We start from the raw sequence: 17,694 nt of genomic DNA on the forward strand, positions 1-17,694 counted from the left end.
TATTTTTAATATTAGGCTTTATCTGACATATAGTTTCTGAAAATTTTCTCTCTTTTTTGCAGATTGTCTTTTTGTGTGTGTGTAGATTGTCTTTTCATGTTGATAAAATCCTTTGATGTACAAAGCTATTTCATTTTTATTAAGTCTCATCTACCATGTCTTTTGCTGCTCAAGCTTTTTATTTGATCATTTATAAGTAAACACTAGGGGAAAAAATTTAATAAATTTTAAAAATTGACTCTAAGTCCTACAGTCTCACTCCTAAAATTTCTTCTAAGAATTTTATAGTTTTGTATTCACATTTAAGTCCTGGATCATTTTGAATTGGTTTTGTATACATGTGGTGAATAGATTCTAATTAATTCTTCTAAATATTGAAATCCAGTTTTCCTAATGTGATTTATTGAAGAAATACTTCTTTCACCTATTGAATGGGCTCACCAACTGTTAAAAAATCAGTTGACCATAAATATTTGGACTTATTTGTGGAGTTTCCATTCTATTTCATTGTTCTATATATCCATTATTGTACCGATCCCGAGCTGTTTTAATTACTATAGCTTTGTTAGTATGTTTTGAAATCAGATGTGCATCTTTTCTTTATGTTGGTTCTTTATGTCTTATCACTTACATTAAGACTAAATCTTAAATATGTTTTCCTGAGTTCTTGAGTAGTTCTAGTGAATTACTGACCTTGAGGAGGTAAGGGACTCAGGTGATGTAGTCGTTATGTTTTGGGCTGCTAACCTCAAACGCAATGAAAAGATCCTATTTTGTACCCAATTAATCTGAATTACAGGTATCCTAAGGGCCCCTAAAATTGTGCATGGTGTCCTGAGGAAGTAGTGGAATCTCTAAATTTATAGCCAATTAATCCAAATGCAGGTGGCTTGGAGCTCCTCAAACTTACAACTGATGCTCAGGAGAACAGTGACTTTTAACCAGGGAAGCCTGACGTAACTCTGCGGGGTTAGGGTCAAAAGAAAACTCATCTGCAGCTGGTGTCAGAGAGCTATGTAAAGCTGATATCAGGAGATGTACACATATCATATCATAATGACACAGTGCTTTCTGTTCCTCAACATATGCATTTGTGTTTGTAGTTGTTATTGGGCGGTGCCCTCAAATAGGTTCTGGTTCACAGCACCCCTGTATGCAACAGAAAGAAAACTCCACCCTTTGTTGCGCCATCCTCACAACGGTGCATCTATTCTAGCGCAGGGGTTGGCACACTGCAGCTCAAGAGTTATGAAATGAGTACATCCAGACTGCTCCTTTAAGAATGCTCCTCAGAGGCAAGTGTGGCAAGACTTTGTCTCGTGTGCTCTGGATATGTCAGGAAAGACCAGTTACTAGAAAAAGACATCATGTTGATAAAGTAGAACAGTGAAAAGGGTACGGACCTTGACAAGTTGGATTGACACTGTTTGCAACAATAGGCTGAAGCATAGCAGTTGTAAGGGTGGGGTAGGACTGGGTGGTGTTTTGTTCTGTTGTACATAAGGTTGCTATGAGTTGGAAACAACTCAAAGACACCTAAGAACAACAATGTTGAAGCGATATTAACTTTTTATTGTGAACTAGGTGAAAGCTCATAGAACCAATGATCAGTCTTATATTCAATAGTTCATACACATTTTGTATCATCGATTGCGATCCCTTCAGTGGACCATCGCTTACCCTATTTCTTTTCTGTGTATACTGTTTCCATCCCTCCTCATATTCTATGTGAAGACATTGTGACTTCTGCCGTCTCTTCTGCATTAATTGTGACTTCTGTATTTTGAGTTCCTTTCATTCTCTGTTTGGTTTCTTTTTATTTTAATGTTAGATTTTCCAAATATTTTTATCTCTGTGTATCTAGTTATATTTCAGAGTGGACACTGAGCAGCAGATTTGAATTGTATGTCAACTTCTGGAATCCTTGGCTGGTGCAAGTAGGTACCATGCTTGGCTGCTCACTACAAGGCACTACAGAAGAAAGGCTACGTGATCCACTTTCTGAAAATCCAGCCACTGAAAACCCTATGGACTGCATTCTTTTCTCCTACATATGGGATTGTCATGAATCAGAGTCATCGTGCCAATAATTGGATGATTGATTAGTTGACTAATTCATGTCAACTGATAAATTTTCAGAGGTACCTAGTGTCTGTATTTCTTATGTCTTTTGGGATTCCTTACTTTTGGTTCAGATTTCATCTCCCTGGTTTATTGTTAGTCATCATTTATCTTTAGGCTTTAACATCAAAAGTTATTTTTTACTGTTATCTGCTCTTTGATTATGTGGGTTTGTTCCTTTTTAAATTTCCATTTATTCCTTTTAATAAGCTTTTAAAAGTGACAGGGATAACTACATGTACTCCATTTGCCTGTTTAAAAGAACCTAACTCCTTTTTCTAGAGAAATCCTGTTTTACGAAGGCAATTTTAAAGACAGTGAAATATATAACTCATTACATTAGCCACTCAAGAAATATATTTTGATATTTATTTTTAAAAAATAAACAATTCTATTGGGGCTCTTACAACTCTTATAACAATCCATCCATCCATTGTATCAAGCACATTTTCTTCCTTTTAAAAAAAACCCATTTTATTGGGAGTTCGTGCAACTCTTATCACAATCTGTATATACATCCATGTATCAAGCGCATTTGTACATTTGTTGCCATCATCATTCCCAAAACATTTGCTTTCTACTTGAGCCCTTGGTATCAGCTCCTCATTTTTTAAAAATCATTTTATTAGGGGCTCATACAACTCCTATCACAATCCATACATGCATCAATTGTGTAAAGCACATCTGTACATTCCTTGCCCTCATCATTCTCAAAACATTTGCTCTCCACACAAGCCCCTGGTATCAGGTTCTCATTTTTCCCCTCCCTCCCCGCTCCCCCTCCCTCATGAGCCCTTGATAATTTATAAATTATTATTTTGCCATATCTTACCCTGCCCGACGTCTCCCTTCACCCCCTTTTCTGTTGTCTGTTGCCCAGGGAGGAGGTCACATGTAGGTCCTTGAAACTGGTTCCCCTTTCCAACCTTGGTTCCTCCTTTCCAACCCATCCTCCCTATGCTCTCCCAGTATTGCCACTCACACCACTGGTCCTGAGAAGATCATCCGCCCTGGCTTCCCTGTGTTTCCAGTTCCCATCTGTACCTGTGTACATCCTCTGGTCTAGTCAGACTTGCAAGGTAGGATTCAGATCATGACAGTGGGGGGGAAGCATTTAGGAACCAGAGGAAAGTTATATTTTTCATCGTTGCTACATCACACCCTGACTGTCTCATCTCCTCCCCAAGACCCTTCTGTAAGGGGATGCCCAGTGGCCTACAAATGGGCTTTGGGTCTCCACTCCGCACTTCCCTGCTCATTCACTATGGTAAGATGTTTTGTTCTGATGATACCTGATACCTGATCCCTTGACACTTTGTGATCGCACAGGCTGGTGTGCTTCCTCCATGTGGGCTTTGTTACTTCTGAGCTAGATGGCCACTTCTTTATATTCAAGCCTTTAAAACTCCAGACGTTATATGTTTTGATAGCCGGGCACCATCAGCTTTCTTCGCCACATTTGCTTATGCAACCATTTGTCTTCAGCAGTCGTATCAGGGATGTGAGCACAAAATGATATGATTTTTTTGTTCTTTGATGCCTGATAACTGATCCCTTCTGCACCTCGTGGTCACACAGGCTGGTGTGTTCTTCCATGTGGGCTTTATTGCTTCTGAGTCAGATGGTTGCTTGTTTACCTTCAAGCTTTTAAGACTCCAGATGTTATGTCTTTTGATAGCCAGGCACCATCAGCTTTCTTCACCACATTTAGTTGTTCACCCACTTTGTCTTTAGCGGTTGTGTCAGGAAGGTGAGCATCATAGAATGCCAATTTAATAGATGAAAGTATTCTTACATTGAGGGAGTACTTAAGTGGAGGTCCAATGTCCCTCTGCTACCTTAATACTAACCTTATAAATATATGCACATAGATCTATTTCCCCATCCTCATGTATAAACATATTTGCATATGTACATGTCTTTATCTAGACCTCTATTAATGCCCTCTGCCTCCCAACTCTTTCCTCTATTCCCTTTGACTTCCCTCCTGTCCCACTATCATGCTCAGTCCCCACCAGGGTTTCAGCAATTCCTCTTAGTTACATTACCCTTGATCATGCCCAACCAGGCCTCTCACACCCTCCTCATCACTGATTTGGATCGCTTGTTGTTTCTTTGTCCCTGGGTTTATTAACACCACTACCTTCCCTCCCCCCCACCCACCTCCCTGTCTCCCATGTCCCCCTGGAACTATCTATCCCGTTGTTTCCTCCTCCAATTGTTCATCCAGCCGATCTTATTTAGACAGACCTGCGGAGATGATAACATGCACAAAAGAAGACAGAGCACAACCAAGCAACAATATACAGCAAAACAACAACAAACCAATTACAAAAAGAAAACACTACAAGAAAGAAAAGCTTATAGTTAGTTCAAGGATTGTTTGTTGGCTTTTAGGAGTGTTTTCCAGTCCAGTCTGTTGGGGCACCATGCCCTGGCCCCAAAGTCCACCTCCAGCATTCCCTGGACCTCGCCACTCCATTCCCTTGCTGTTCTGTTGCACCCCCTTAATGTTTTGCCTCGGTGTGCCGGGATCTGATCAGGCGCAAGTGTTGTCCCCTGTAGGGCTATGTGTCAGTGAGGGACGTCATGTCTCATAGTGGGGCTGGCCATGTGGTCCTCTCTGTCGACTGGCTGTTCTAATTGGGGTCATTGTCCTCAAGACCTGGTGGGCCAGGATTTGCTCCACTCTCTCCTCCTCCCCCTTCATCTGCTCCCGTGTGCTCCGATCAGATATGTCCCTCTTTCAGAGCTGTAGATTCAGTACCGTCCTTTGAAATAAATTCTTCTGAGGGGAGGGGCAGGTGTCTACTTAGTAGTTGGGTTTGGGGCTGGCCCCCAAGACCTCTCCACTGGTTCCCTACTCCACGCCGGCATGTTGCATTCACATCTTGGAGCATCGAGTTGAAGTCTGGTCCTTCTTTCGCTGTGGAGACATAAACAATACCCTCCCCTTGGGTGGGTTAGTGCCCTGTGCCCCCGCTACCCTTTTCTTTTTTGTCCCTTTCCCCATCTCCTTTTTAGTTGTCTACCATGTGTATCCCTGTATTTGGTCTGGTCTGCCATATTACCTGGTCCTGACCCCAAGAATATTTGTATACCGTAGCTATTTTTCTATGCCCCATTTGCCTTTTTTTTTTTTTGAAAGCTTACCTCAGCAGCCTTTCAAGTCTTTCTATTTTTAAATCTATGCTATCTTGAAGTCTTTTTTTCTCATTTTTTGCCCTCTGGGTGAGGTTGTTCTATGGGGTGGTCTCTTATTTATGCTTGGTTAGTATTGTTCTTCTGCCCATACTGGGTCATCTGTCTTTTGTAAGGCTGGGTTTCTTCTAACATATTCTTTGAGTTTTTCCTTTTCTGGGAAGACTCTTACTTCTCCATCTATCATGATCGATAATTTGGCTGGGTAGAGTATTCTTGGGTTTGCATTGTTTTCCTTCAATTTTTTTAATATGCTACTCCACTCTCGCCTCTTCTTCATAGTTTCTGCTGATAGGTCTGAGCATATTCTTATTTGGGAACCTTTATAAGTGATTGCTTGTTTTTCCCTAGCTGCTCTCATGATTTTCTCCTTTTCCTCAAAGTTGGATAATTTAACTATTATGTGCCTTGGTGACTTCTTCTTGGGGTCCCGTCTTGCTGATGTTCTTTCAACCTCCTGAATGGTTGCCTGGCTTTCATTCACTAAACTGGGGAAGTTTCCTCCAAGAATTCTCTCACTATTGTTGCAGGTGACTTCTTTGTTGTGTCTTCCTCTGGTAAGCCCAATAATTCTAATGTTGTTCTGCTTCATAGCATCAGCCATAGCTCTTAAGTTTTCTTCAGCTTATGTGATGATCTTATAAGACTTTTGTTCCCATTTGTTAAAGTCTGCTTGGCTGTCCTCCAAGTCACTGATGCGGTTCTCTGATTCCTCCAGTTGCTTCTCGAGGACTGTGAGTGTGCTACTGGTTTCTGTTATCTCCTCCCTAAGCTCCTGTATTTCTCTTTGGTTTATGGCCTTTACCTCTTCTATCATTTCATCATTTTTCTGTATTGTTTCCCTCATTTCCTCTATAACTCCAAGTAGCATTCTGAAGATTTCTTTCTGTGGCAGTTCAATGTCTGCTTCCTCTATGCATGTCATTATGTTCAGGACATCTTCTGACATTGCCTTTTGTTTCTCCCATTTTTTCATTGAGATTGTTGAGGCTGATGGCTGTTTGCGTTGCGTTGTTTTAGAGGAGCCAGGTGCCATTTTCCAGGGAGTGGAAGAACATTGGCTCTCTCTGGGAGACTTGTAGGAGTGAATCTTCAAACTGCCTAGAGCTTATTTCACTATGGAATTAACCTACCACTTTATCCTCCTGTGGCTTGCCTCTCAGGAGAGTGACCCAGAAGGGTTGCCTGCTTTGGTGTTGCGGAGGTTGGGCAGAGGTTCCTGCAGCAGCTTGGAGCGTTGAGGAGTGTTGGCCGAGCTGCCTTATGCCCCCAAGCACATAGGCAGGAATTCCCCAGTAAGAAGTTGAGCAGAGTATTCCCTGGGGAGGTCGGCAGGGCCTTTCCAGCCTCCTAGCCACACAGGGTGGAGCTGACATAGCTGGGTGTGGCACAGGCGTAAATACCCTAGGCTAAGGGGAGTGGTCTGAAGGTTAGAAGTAGAGTGTGAGAGACCAAGAAAGAGGCAAAGATGAGGGGAAAAAAGTTTAAAAAGCAAGCCGATGAGCCTGTGGGGGCGGGGAGGGGGGGGTATAGTGAAGAGATGGAAACAAAGCAACAATATAACTAAGTCCTGATCCCCACCAGTGGCACTGTAAGGGTTTAGTCCCTGCTCAGAGGCTGCAGAAGCAAGCTGTGGCTGTGTTGAGAAAAGTCCCCAGCGCAGCCCTCCAAGACCCAGGGGTGGGACAGAGAGGAAATGGAAACAGGGGCAACAGTGTAGCTGAACCCCGATTCCTGCCTGTGGAGCTGCCAGGGTCCTATCCCTGCCCTGAGGCAGGTGGGGCAAACTGCGGCTTTGCTGAGACCAAGCTGCCCTACAGGCTCCAAATGGTCCGGCTCTAGCAGAGACAGTGGCAGAGACAAGGTCAAGCGCCAGCCGGCCTCCACTGAGGTAAGCCAAAGCCCCAGCCCCTCAAAACCCCGTGGGTCTGTCCCTACTTATCTTTATGATGCTCCTCCTGTGTTCCAGCAGTGTTGAATTTTCCTCTAAGCAATTCTCCTGGGCTGAATTCTGCAGAGTCCCTCTGGTATGTGTTACCCCATCGCCATCTTGCTGGAAGTGCCCTATTTTGATATTTTCATGTGCCAAACTTAACATTGATGAAATTAACATGTTTCCTTACACTTTCATATTGCAGACAGACACAAACATCCAAACAAATGTGAAACTTTCAATTACAGTGAACAAATATGTAAATAAACATTACCCAGAAAAAACATCAAGAATGACGAAAGAATGAAGAAACAATGGCCTGAGAAAGGTTACACTATTGAGACTGAGCAGTCAGGACAATTTTTAATATTATATGCTATTTGAAAGAGAGCCAGAAACCTGCAGGACCAAAAATGGGAGAAACGTGGAGCCTGATGGGAGAATATTTTAGACAGATGAAATCATGTCCAGATTTGGGGTCAGGAGCAGTCTAGTGCATTCAAAGAACTGAGGACAGCATAGCTAGAGTTTATTGTTTGAGGAGAAGGATTGCAAATTCGTAAGACAGGCAGGTCCCAGATCACTGAGAGAATTTTAAGGAGTCGAGGTCTTATCTTAAGGAGAGTGCTTGAAACATTTTGAACAAGGCAGTGTCAAGCTAAGGGTACAATACTGGAAATGCAGGTAGATAGATAAAATGCTGTATAAGTGTTTTACATAAGAGATGATTTAGGTTTGGATTAACCATTGACAGTGGAGGTGGAAAACAATTTCAAGAGATAATCAAGACCCAGTCTAAGCAAGCTTGTTGTATAAGTACTATAGGAAAAGACAGATGCTGGAATGGTTTCATCTTTGGGCTTCAGATATTTGCTCAGTGTGTTACTTGATGTCTTCAAATTAATCTCCTTCTCTAGCCTGATTTATTAAGCAGATAAATCTTCCAAAATAATAGTTACCAAGCTCTGCATGCTTACTGTTTATAAATACATAAATAATGTGATTTTAAAATCATTCATAAATCATCAAAGCTAGCATTCAAAATACTCATCCATATACCCCTTTCTTAATCTTCCAATAATATCACATTACATCCTATCTTCTCTTCCATTTAAACCGGCTGCTCAGCTTTTGCTGTAATTCAGCTTTTACTGAGTTCCCTCTTCTTCCAAGTAAAATATAGAATTACCAGGAAAAGACTGCTTTAATCTTTCATCACTAAACTGCTGTATATGGAGTGCCCTTTTCTAATCTCCTTCAGATTATATACAAATTATATGTTACTTACCTTTTGGCCCTCCAATTATTCTAGATTTTCTCTCCTAAGTGTAACTATTTAATGTTCCCAACAACCCTAAGAAATAGATGTAATGATGCTTATTTACAAGTATATATGACATTAGATTCATCTAAACAAAATTGGGATAGTCAGAATATCTGTATACTTATTAAACTCCCCAGTTCTACAGAGAATGTTTATCTAAACTACTCTATAGGAACAAGTGATTTAATCTGTTTTCATAAATATCTTCACCTTCCAGTGGGATTCTAGTCTCTCCTAATTGCCCAATTACAACTGAAAGCTTATTCAAATTTTGTGGAAATTAATTCCAGTTGTCTTTACTCATGTGCACATTCACTGCTATTGAGTAGGAGTCCAGCTCATAGCAACCCTGTAAAGGATGCACCTGCCTCTGCGGGCTTCTGAGATTATAATGGTTTATAGGAGTAGAAAGCCTCATCTTTCTTCCATGGAACATCTTGTGGTTTTGAACTGCTGACCTTGTGGTCAGAAGCCCAATTCATAACCACAATGCCAGTGGTCCTTGTTACCATCCTTTCTAAGCTATTATAAAAGTTTCATTTTTCTGAGAACACAAGAAGACAATGTTTGCATTTATTTTTCTCTCAGAAGATGAATCAAAGTGTGTGACCATGAAATTATTTCTGAAAAGGGAGATTTGTGGAGTAAAATAATCTTGATGAGAAATAATGAAAAGTCACAAAACACAGCATTGAATATTCAAATTTCAGAGATGAATGGGAATGTAAAGGCCAGTTTGAGGTAGAACAGGGATGTCAGGAAGGACATTTCAGTCAGATAATATTTACTCCTGAAGATATATCCACTTTCAGTCATGATCCATTTTTAAGTTTTCAACAATGATTTACAGGTGAAGAGCAATCCTGTGAATATAAAAAATGTGAGAAATCTCTTACAAATGACTTGCAACTCAATGGACATCAGAGAATTCATATTGGCAAGCAATTCTATGAATACAAGGACTAGGAGAATACCCTTAGTAGGGATTTTTACCTTACCCAGCATAAAAGAAGTCATACTACTGAGAAACCCCTTGAATGTAAAGAATGTGGAAAGGATTTTGGTTGTGTATCTGTTCTTATTCGGCATCAGTGAATTCATACTGGTGAAAAAAAACATACAAATGTAAGGAATGTGGCAAGGTCTTTCTTTGGTAGTGGTACAAATCTTGCTTACCATCAGAGAATTCATACTGTGAGAAACCCTACAAATGTAATGAATGTGGGAAGACCTCTGGCAGTGGCTCAAAACTTATTCAACATCAGGTAATTGATACTGGCGAAAACCCCTATGAGTGTAACCACTGTCGGAAGTCTTTTAGTAGTGGCTCAGCACTCAATCGGCATCAGAGAATACACACTGGTGAGGAACCCTACAAATGTAAGCAACGTGGTAAGGCCTTTAATAATGGTTCAAACCTCAGTCAACATCAGAGAACTCATACAGGTGAAAAACCTTCTGACTGTAAAGAATGTGGTAGATGTTCTGGAAGGAGTTCAGATTTCAGGCAGCATATGCAAAGTCATTCTGGTGACAAGCTCTGTGGATTGGAAACTCAATGAAGTACATGGTTAAAGAAGGTCTTTCAACACTGGTGAAAGTCCCTGCAAGTATAAAGAACAAATACTAAAGCTTCACAGGTTAGTTAACCTGAGAATTCTTTTTTTTTCCCATTTGAAAGCAGTCACTGTTTTATTAAGAGACCAGATTACAAAAATAGTCATGGCAGACAGATATCTTAGTTCATCCTTCTAATAAGCCTGCTGATCTGGTCTTCCCACCTTCTACAAAATGGGTGGTCTTTTTCTTCACCCCACCTCGTGGATAAGATAATTTGAAACGTTTCCCAACAGTCTAGATCTCATGAATCAGATCCTCCATGCAGATGATGCCATATTGACCAAGACACCGTGCAGTCAGCGTGTTATCGGTCAGGGCAATACGCTTCTTACTGAGTTTGCCATGACCACGCTTGTAGATGAGTTCATTCACTGACTTCAGGTTTGGGTACCCCCATGCAATGTATGGTTCCACAATCCTCAGCATGTTAATTGAAGCCTTGTTAAGCTTAACAAAGGTGCCATTGAAAATCTGGCGAAGGCGAAGAAACTGCAACACTTTTCAAACCTTTGGGCTCACACCACTGACACCTCTGATCCTGATAACAAACGCCAGCTTGGGCTCTCCAGCCACATACAAGTTGCCAGCTTTCCTGGCCATCCGAGCCATTTGGATTTCAGTTCTGCACATCTGCCTGTATTCCTTGTGATAGTGCTTAGCTTTCTCATAGATAAGCTTCCTCCTTGCCTTTTGAAGCATCTTTTGGGCAAACTTCTTTCTTAGGCGTTTGATCTTTAGTTCTGCAAAATTCCTTCGCCTTTTCTTAAGGGTCTCTGGAACAGCAGGGACCTTCTTCTTCTTCTAAGCGACAGCCTCCATGATTCCAGCCAGTTTAAAGAAATCTGAGAATTCTTATAAGAGAAAGCAACAATAACCTACTGTGGATTAAATATGTATTTGAAGAATATATTTTTCTTTATTTCAGGAAACTGATACTTGTAACTAGAAAGAGTGGAGAAAATCATATTTATATTTATATAAACATCAAAAATCAGAGGTTATAAATTACGTTTATTACTGTTTAATGCTCTTAAACTTTTGTGTATGGTGCAAATTCCATCTAAAAATTATTTTATTTATCAAGTGTCTAAGTTGTTCCTTTCTTTCCTTCCCAGAATGTCATCCTAAACCACTTAATCCATAACCTTATCCTGTTTTTTGTTGCTTGTTTGAAAATAAGTTGTATTTTTTTTATATAAACTTGGATATAAGGTTAATCTTTTGTCTTTTAAATCTCTAAGTTTGTGGTTGTACTTGATCCTCATCTTATTTAAGTTATTTTTCTGACTTTAATGTCTGATTGATCTGTACATTTTATTTTGGGAGATTATGTAATTTTCCTTTTATACTCCTTGTGTTAACCCGGGTAGACTAGAGAAACAAATCCATGGACACACACACGAAAGAGATTAAGACACAAGAGCAACTGAACATTGAGAAAACATCCCAACCCAGTCCAGTCCAAAGTCATAAGTCCGATATTAGCCCATATGTCCAACACCAAACCATAAAGTCCTCTTCAGACTCACAAAACACATGCAATGATGCCAAATGCAGAACGATCACAGGTCAGTGGCTACAAAGTCAGTGCTGGTAGAAGCATCTCAGTGCTGGCAGGGGTCTCCAGGTGGCCATTCCAGTTCCTGAGGCTGCATCACAGTATCCATGTAGCATCTCCTCAGGAATGCCTCACAGGAAGTCTCCAAGGGAGACTGAGAGAGATAGTGTCTCTCATCTCCAAGAAGGAATGACCAGATTTCCCAGAATTCTCAGGAGATGGCCATGCTCACACAGAAGTCTCATTGGCTATCTCCAGATTGACAGCCTAGCATCCACCCCTACACTCTTAATCCTTAAATTGACACCAGATTAGGTGACTACCACACTCCTCTTTTTGCAAAACAACTCCCTGCCATAAAAATGTAAAGAAGAATAACAAAAGCATAACTGCAGCTATCTGTCGTCTCATCAATTGTAGATGATTGTCACACCTTTAAAAGAAACTCGTTAAGACTGTATCTGTGTTGTTTTAAAGAAAGTGTGAGTATGCTATTCTATAGCCAGCCTTTATATATTGTTTGTTAAATATATTGTTACGAGTTCATTAACTTGATAGTGTTCACCTGTCTTTATTAAACTTTTCTTTGGTTAAATAATAAAATTTGTGCCATTATAAACTGTTACCTTGATGACTCCTTTGGAATATGTGTTTGCATTATTTATTTCTTCTTTTGGAAATAATGTGTGTTTATCTTTAGATTAAAAAAGATTTAAACATTAATTGAAGTTTCACCCACTTTTGACCATAATCCTCCATCTAAGCTCCATCCCTTAACCTTAGGTCATATTTATATCATATGAAAATGATCATATTTACAAAATTGTCAAAGTGCAGGACAGGAATAAGATTAAACGGTTTTGCTTTATACCATTAACTTATAGTTTTAGTAAGTAAAAGTTTCATACCGAGCAGGAGTACACATATATAATTTATACATAGTTACAATAAGATTCATACTAGACATACGCTATTTGTGATAGTTCCAAACTGAAAAAATACAAATATCTATCAACAGGAAAAGAAATTATTTGTATTTAAAAATAAAAATAAACTAATTCTATTTAGATAAGAGAATCATATTGCAATGAAATGAAACAAGAATTGGTACCACCATAACGGATGAATATTGGAAACAATATTGGAAGAACAAAATGTTAGATCAATAGGAATACATGTTCTCTGATGCCACTTATAGAAAGTTCAAAAATTACAAAATTAACCAAGCTATTAGAAGTCAGGACAGTGGAAGCAGACACAAGAGGACTCCTGGAGATGCCAATGTTTTGGGTTTTATTCTTTTTAAAATCATTTTATTGGGGGCTTATACAACTCTTATCACAATCCATACATCCACCCATTGTGCCAAGCATATTTGTACATTTGTTGCCATCATCATTCTCAAAGCATTTGCTTTCTACTTGAGCCCTTAATGTCAGCTCCTCATTTTTCCCCTCCCTCCCTTCCCAGCTCCCCACCACCACCACAAACCCTTGATCATTTATAAATTCTTTTTTTCATCTCTTACACTGTCTGATGTCTCCCTCATCCACTTTTCTATTGTCAGTCTCCCAGGGAGAGGCTTATATGTAGATCCTTAAGATCGGTTCCACCTTTGTACCCCACTTTCCCCTTATGCTCCTGGTATTGCGACTCTCATTATTGGTCCTGAGGGGTTTATCTGTCCTGGATCCCATGTGTTTCCAGTTCCTATCTGTACCAGTGTACATCCTTTGGTTTAGCCGGCCTTGTAAGATAGAATTGAGATCATGATAGTGGGGGGAGGAAGCATTAAAGAACTAGAAGAAAGTTGTATGATTCATCATCGCTATACTGCACCCTGACTGGCTCATCTCCTCCCCATGGCCCTTCTGTAAGGGGATGTCCAGTTACCTACAGATGGGATTTGGGTCTCCATTGTACACTCCCCCTAATTCACAATGATATGATGTTTTTTTTGTTGTTTTTTGATGGCTGATACCTGATCCCATTGACACCTCATGATTACACAGGCTGGTGTGCTTCTTCCATGTGGGCTTTGTTGCTTCTTTGCTAGATGGCCACTTGTTTATCTTCAAGCTTTTAAGACCCCAGATAGCCAGGCACCATCAGCTTTCTTCGCCACATTTGTTTATGCACCCACTTTGTCTTCAGCTATCCTGTCTGGAAGGTGAGTATCATGGAATGCCAGTTTAATAGAACAAAGTGTTCTTGCATTGAGGGAGTACTTGAGAAGAAGTCCGATGTCTGTCTGCTACCTTAATACTAAACCAATAAATATATGCACATAGATGTATTTCCCCATCATCATATGTAAATATATTTACATATGTACCTGCCTTTATTTAGACCTCTATAAATGTCCTTTGCCTCCTAGTTCTTTCCTCTATTTTCTTTTACTTCCCTCTTGTCCTACTATCATGCTCAGCCTTCTTTTGGGTTTCAGTAATTCCTCTCAGTTACATTGCCCTTGATCACACCCTACCAGGCCTCATACACCCTCTTCACCATTTATTTTGGATAAATTGTTCCCTTGTCCCTGGGCTTGTTAACACCACTTCCTTTCCCCCGTCTCCCAATCTACCATGTCCCCCCAGAACCATCGGTCCCATTGTTTTCTCCTCCAGATTATTTCAGAGGAGGATGTGGGGGGGGGGGGTTGGATATCATTTCACATTAAGAAGGAGGGCTTCTCAAGCAGATATTCTCTTGTGAAAGACTGGTTTTATTTTCTCCTTGTTCTGTTTTCTCAGCACTGAGTGATCTGTAGGCACTAATACACTAATGAGCTTTAGGTGGCCAAGCCTCCCTGTAAGCACAGCTTTCTCAAACTGGAGGGTGTGTAGGTGCATCTCATGGAGGTGTGTGTCTTCAGAGGGAATGAATATGGCTTGCAGGTTAATGGCAGGAGAGGACTTCTCATTCTTTTTTGGTCTAGATGCTTATTCTCTGTCTTCTCATAACCTTCTGTGATTCTGTCTCAAATCTCCCTCAACCTTCCTCTTCTCTGGACACCTGTCACTGGGTTAGGACCCACCTGGACAATCCAAAGGAGTCTGGGGAGCACAGTGGATACTGGGCTCTAGTCCATTCTTACTGTTGTCTGACAGTGTTTTTGTTGTTGTTGATTTGGGAGCTATTTGTAAATGTTCTTTGTGAAAATCTAGCTGCAATTTTATTTTTTAAATACTTAAGTACATATGGTAAGGAGCCTCGGTGGTGCTATTGGGTAAGTGTGGGAAACTGAGGACCGGGAAGAGAGTGTTTGTAGACAAATTCTTTATTCTCATATTTAAGAAGCCAGGGTTCTGGGTGGAGGGAGACCTTCACAACTGTGAGTTAGAGATGAGTCCCAATCACATTCTCATGAGATGAATCCCCACAATATCCTTCCATACTAGTGCAACCTTAAAGTTACCTCTTATAAGCACATGGCGGATTGCTATCTTGAAGGCAACTTCATCTATAGGAGCAGACATGCTGCAATTGCTCTTCCTGCTCAGAAGACAGTCACTCCCCTTTACCTGCCCTTAGAACTGATATTATATTACTCCTCTCATGAGCTCAGAGACCTCAAGTTCAGGGTACAGCCCACTTTGTTACATATGTGGTTACTTGTAATTAGGGGGACTTGCATGCCCCAAGTCTATATAAGTTGATGTTAAGAATACATTCTCCTACTTGGACCTGGTTTCTGAAGCCATGGTGGGGGTGAGCACCCCAAGACTTTTGTCTGTCTCTTAATTTCTTCCCCTCAATTACACAACCATTCCTTACCACCTGTTTGGATGTGGGGCTCAATCCCACAGGTGTTTGACAATTAACCACAAGCTTGGTGGTTCAAACCCACCAACAACTCTGAGGGGCAAAGATGAGGTTATCTGCTCCAGTAAAGGTTTACTGCCTCTGAAAGCCTGTATAGGGTCACTATGAGTCAGAATTGACTGGAGGGCAGTGGGTTTGGGACACATGGTTGACTTTAATAAAAATGGTCTCATTCAAAGTTTTGAAAAACCCAGCATTTTAATATTTATTAGCTATTGATGTCTGTGAGAATTTAGATAATTTCACTATCATGGATTTGCAACATGTAAGAGGTAAAAGTTACCAGTATCTAAAAATTGGAATTTCCCTAAGTCTTGACCTTACACCTACTAGTTGAAATCAGCTTTCTTTCCAGACCCATTGGGGGGTGGGGAGTCTACATTCTAGGTTAGGTGAAGATGAGGGCCATTATTCAGGATATTTGGTTCGTAGAGATGGGCAAGTTATCTGATTTTGAAATTTCCTGGAATCAAATAATCCAGATAATTATCAAGCTACAGTGACCACACACCTTAGACAAAATATCTTTGAAATGGACCCTCCCCCTTGTTCTAGATCTGTGGGCAGAGAAAAGAGCATCCTGTGCCCACTCCCAGTGTAATTTCTACAAAAGGAGTCATGGGAACTGTGGGAAACTAACACCGAGGGAAATAAGACCAGGACTATATTCCCTAATTTATAACAAAGGGAATCTGGAAAGCTAATATTCCACCATAGGAAAGACAGCACTTTGGTAAGTTAGAGATAAAGTCCAAGTACATTATTCTGCTTTGAATATCCCTCCCACTGTTTCTCCCATAACTGTTATGCTGCCTTAAAGTGAGCACATGGTTGATTCTAGTCTCCCTCTGGAAGCAGACATTCTTGTTATCTCCTGCTGCTCACTGCAGTACCCACCCCCTCCTGCCTCCCCCTAATGTAGGTATTATGTTTCCTCACCTGTGAGCTCAGGGACTTTACTGTGATCACCAACCAACTTGTGATGCAAGTAACTCCAGAATATGCATGTCTTATGGCTACCTATAAATGTCCCAAGACAGTTAAGACTCTCTCACTCTGTGTGGACTTGGGTACTGAGACCATGGCCGTCCCATAGGTGAGCATGCTGCTAAGAGGTGAGCATGCTCTTTTGTCTTTTTAAAGCATTTTATTGGGGGCTCATACAAATCTTATCACAATCCATACATCCATCCATTTGTCAGGCACATTTGTACATTTGTTGACACCATCATTCTTTTCTACTTCAGCCCTTGGTATCCGCTCCTCATTTTTCCCCTCCCTCCCTGCTACCCCCTCCCCTGTGAATCTTTGATAATTTATAAATTTTTTTTTCATATCTTACACTGTCCGACATCTCTCTTTAGCCACTTTTCTGTTGTCCATCCCCCAGAGAGGAGGTTATATGTATATCCTTGTAATCGGTTCCCCCACCCCCAGTAGATTCTTAAGGGCACCTGACAGCCCTCTCCCTACCTGCTCCCTGCCCCATCCCCACCACCTCCTCACCCTCTCTCTCTCCCACACGCTCTTAAGGGCACAGATATTTCTTGACCTAACAGCCCTGAATCTATTAAGTATGGGTTACTCATATAGTCCTCACAGGAAACACAAGATGGAAATAATCTTGTCTCTATTTTACAAGGCAAGAACTTGAGAGTCACAGGGATTAAATAAGTCATCAAAGAATGCACACTACATAGGAATGGAGTCTGATTTTTTTTTTAAAAACTGGATTCTCTTGTTTACCACAACCTCTCACATGGAGTTGGCATAGTTGGGGCAGGGGTTTTATAAGCCATTCCCTCATTCAAAAATTATGTTCTCTGACTTCTTACCCTTGCTAGCTACTCATGTGTCAGGCCTCCTTTTCCATCAGTTCAGTTAGTTCAGGACCTCAGGGAAGGAGACATAAAAATGGAATTAGAGGTGCATATGATACATTAAAGAAAACATCTGTGAAAGTAAAAGGAGAAACATATGCCATGGACAATGAGAGGAATGGGGTAGTATGTTAGTCTGGGTTGACTAGAAAAACAAATTCTTAGACACTCATATGTGTATAAGAAAGAGCTTTATATAAAGAATAATTGTATATTAAGAAAACATCCCAGC

General features: G+C 40.6%; 1 pseudogene; it reads right to left on the reverse strand.

Moving 5' to 3' along the window:
• Positions 1-10,317: 10,317 nt before the first annotated feature.
• Positions 10,318-11,018, reverse strand: LOC142432077 (large ribosomal subunit protein uL30 pseudogene; annotated as a pseudogene).
• Positions 11,019-17,694: the final 6,676 nt, after the last annotated feature.

This window comes from Tenrec ecaudatus, chromosome 18 (assembly GCF_050624435.1).
Source record: "Tenrec ecaudatus isolate mTenEca1 chromosome 18, mTenEca1.hap1, whole genome shotgun sequence".
Taxonomy (NCBI): Eukaryota; Metazoa; Chordata; class Mammalia; order Afrosoricida; family Tenrecidae; genus Tenrec; species Tenrec ecaudatus.